The following is a 3477-nucleotide window of genomic DNA, read 5'->3' on the forward strand; positions in this document are numbered from 1 at the left end:
TCCCCTATTTGGTAACCACCTCCAAAAGAGAATCAGTCTGGGTTGTGTCCCCAAGCAAAACGTGCCAGGACAGAAAGCTTGTGCTGGCCTTTACCTCTTCTGGGCAGCCTCTCATCTGCACCACCACCACGGGGACTAAGTGCTTTCCTCACAAAGGTGAATGTGCTGCCACATAAATTTCAGAATACCTTTTCCGAAGGTATTCTGAATCTGAGCTCCGTAATTAAAGACAGCCAGAGATTACTCCCAAACAAAAGGTGCCAGAACACAAAGCTGATACTGGTTCTTACCTCTCCTTGGCAGCCTGTCATCTGCTCCATCAATATTGTGGCTTAGTGCTTTCCTGCCTCAGTCTCATCCACTTTCTGGAGCCCATATCCAAAACTGAAATACAACCTTCAAATCTGAATAGGTCCCAAAACTGAGGCCCCAGGAGAACAAACTGGCTTTCAGCTCTCCTGGGCAGCCTATTGACTTCAACAACACTGAGGCTATATGCTTTCCTTTACAAGGAAAGGTACTACCATTCACTTTTTGGAGGGCACATCCAAAATCTAAATTCAATTGTCAAAACTGAATAGGGCACAGGATTACTCTCACCAAAAAAAGTCCCACAAAAGAAAGGTTTTGTTGCTGTTTACCTCACCTGGGCAGCCTATCATCTATACAAACAACACTGGGGCAAGGTGCTCTCCTTTCCCAGGAAGGTTGTTTCACCCCCTCTCTCTCTCACTCTTCCGAATTTGGATACCACTGCTCAATCAAATACATCCAGTGAATGATTCCACACAAGAGGTTCCAGGACAGAAAGCAATTGCTGGCCTTTATCTGTGTAAGGCAGCCTCTCATCTGCAACTGCCACACTGGGACACACTGCTTTCTTTCTTAGATAAAAGCACTGCTATCTTCTTTCCGGAGCTTACAGCCAATATTTGCTTACCACTCCAATAAATGCAATATGTCCTAGGACTGACCTAAGAGAAAAAGATACCAGGACAGATGGGTCTTTACCTCCACTGGGCAAACGATCATCTGCAGGACCAGCTTGTTTACATTCACAAGGAAAGGTAATGTGATTCACATTCAGGGCACTAGCTCTTACAAATGGATCCAAGCTGCAAAGGAAAGAGAAGCATTGCTGGTCTTTACCTCCCCTGGGTAAGTTATTGTCTCCTACTGAAACACGTGGTCAAGGTGCTTGCCTTTCCACGTAAAAGAACTGCTATCCTCTTTCAGGACCCAACAAATGAAACTTGGATACCTCCTCCAATATCCAATGCATCCAGGGGTTTCTCACAAAAAATGTTAGAGGACAGAAAGTTCCAGCTGGCCTTTACCTCCCCTTGGTAGCTTGTGATCTGCATCAGTGACACTGGCACTATGATCTTTATTTCCGAAGTAATGGTCTGTCACTCACTTTCTGTACCCCACTTTGGAAATTTCAGGTTGAGCTCAAAAACTGAGTATGCCCAAGGATTGCTCCAATACAAAAGGTGCTAGGCTAGAAAGCTGTTGCTGGCCTTCACCTCCAGTGGGCAGCCTATGGTCGGCACTTAAAAACTGGATCGCCAGGTTTTCCTTCCCATGGAAGAGCAGTTTACCAGCCACAAGAGGAAGGTGAATGCTACTAGAGCATGATATGAATTAAGGGTTGCAAATGGAATCTGAAGGCCAGATAAACTTTTCTGTCCTGGCACATAGCTTTTTGCCAGTACTGACAATTTCAACTTGGGATCTGCACTCTGTGTTCCCTAGAGAGAATCAGGACACATTTACCTCTTTTGCAACTACACTCTGCCGCCATCGCGTGGAGCCGAGCAACTGCGACAGGGGGAAGGTGAAAGACACCACAAGGTTTTCGTCATGGCACTGTTAGTGTGCGAGCAGTTAGTAAAGTGTTTGGGATCTTGGCTCTGTGAGAGGTAAAGAATGGGATGGTACATAAAGCCGAGAAGGAAACTGAATAGCACCGGGGTGTGCACAGACTGTGAGTGGAAGGTGATGCCCAGCCTGTCTTTTTGTTCTAGGACCTTATTTTGGGGGATTTTGAAGATTTCAAATTGGCAGGTGGACTCATCAGACTGTAGGAGTATGTGACCCTACATACAGCTGGCAAGAACAGTGCATACCCCAGTGTTTGTGGTGCACTGATAAGCAGTGAGGAGAAGGGGCAGTCCAGCAATTGCTTCTTTGCTGGCACATTTTTCTGTGTGAGCTGTAGCTGTTTAATTTCCTGTGTCCACAGCAGCTATCCCAAAATCCCAATGATGTCTTTTTGGATCCTTGAAATACCCTCTCCTGAGGTAATCTACGCCCAGGATGTCCAGGGCCTCTGGGTCAGTCACAATGGGGTGATTCTGCCATTTGTTCCCAGTCAGGCTCACTTCAGATTCCAGGACAGCCCCTGTTGGGATCGCCATCATCCCAGAAATACAGATTCTGCCCCTACACATCTCAATGGCATCAGATCTCAATGTGCACCAGTGACAATTAAAGCCTTATATCTGTACCAGGCCATCATAGCCACACAGTCCAATAGATCTGATTGTCCCTTTCCTGCACCTAGCAGGAGACAGGGCCACTCTAGTTCTGATCATGGTACTCCTTGCTGACTTCTTGTAAACATGAAATGGAAGTTCCGTCAAGAGGATCAGAAGTAGCATCAGCCCTCCCATTGTGTCTGGGGACTCACTTGCAGGAAACTGGAAAGAGGTTTATCCTTGAAGCATTTCCTGCGCTGGTTGTTCTTCCCATCAGCTCACCTACCTGTGCTGCCAGGGCAGAGGTGGGTTTTCCATCCCATTTCTTCATGTCCTCTCTGTGGTCATGCAGGTATAACCATAGGTTACTTTGTGGTGTGTACCCCCTGACTCTCAAGCAGGGGGTTCCTGCTCCCAACAGCAGACACACTAGTCTGTTCTTATGGGTGTGAATTAAACTTCTTTTAATTGCTCATAGTCCTCTGTAAATCACTGCAGGTTCTTGGACAGTCTTTCCATGGATAAGACACAGGCCCAGGGGTGTGTGTGTCAAAAAGACTTCATATAACTGAAGTTTGATAACTACTCTTTGTTCTTCTTTCTGTGACATCACTACCAATCACTTGGCATATGACACTGGCATGCTTCGTGAGAACTTCTACCACACAGTTTGTGTACACTGGACTTCACCTGGATTCACAGGGGATTGCTCATTAATCAAATCCTTATGAATTGTCTCCAGCACAGCTCATTCTCTCCAGGATACCTTGCTCCATGGTGTTCCACTTGTCTTGGTGCACTACTACCTCCTTGCCTTTCCCTCACACTTAACAGTAGTCACCTCTAGTGCCGGAGAGTTTCGGTCCTCTTCCCAATCCCCTCCTCAGTGTTCACATCCCAGCACAGGGATCCCAGTAGCTTGGCTTCAGTACCATCCAGTTCCATGGTGTGGGCTGGGATATCCCAGCACTGGAGCACCCAGGTCACCAGGGGCTCA

The 3477-nt window shown here is 46.9% G+C and overlaps 1 long non-coding RNA gene across 1 annotated transcript; it reads right to left on the reverse strand.

The window, feature by feature from the left end:
• Window positions 1-480: 480 nt before the first annotated feature.
• Window positions 481-2904, reverse strand: LOC146445408 (uncharacterized). The gene is made up of 3 exons (XR_014854916.1): window positions 2767-2904; window positions 1777-1913; window positions 481-1115 (listed from the first exon to the last, which is right to left on the reverse strand). It is a non-coding gene; the product is annotated as an uncharacterized LOC146445408 (long non-coding RNA).
• Between the last annotated feature and the right edge of the window lie 573 nt (window positions 2905-3477).

Source organism: Lichenostomus cassidix, chromosome 1, assembly GCF_008360975.1.
Source record: "Lichenostomus cassidix isolate B80296 chromosome 1, HeHo_3.0, whole genome shotgun sequence".
Classification (NCBI taxonomy): Eukaryota; Metazoa; Chordata; class Aves; order Passeriformes; family Meliphagidae; genus Lichenostomus; species Lichenostomus cassidix.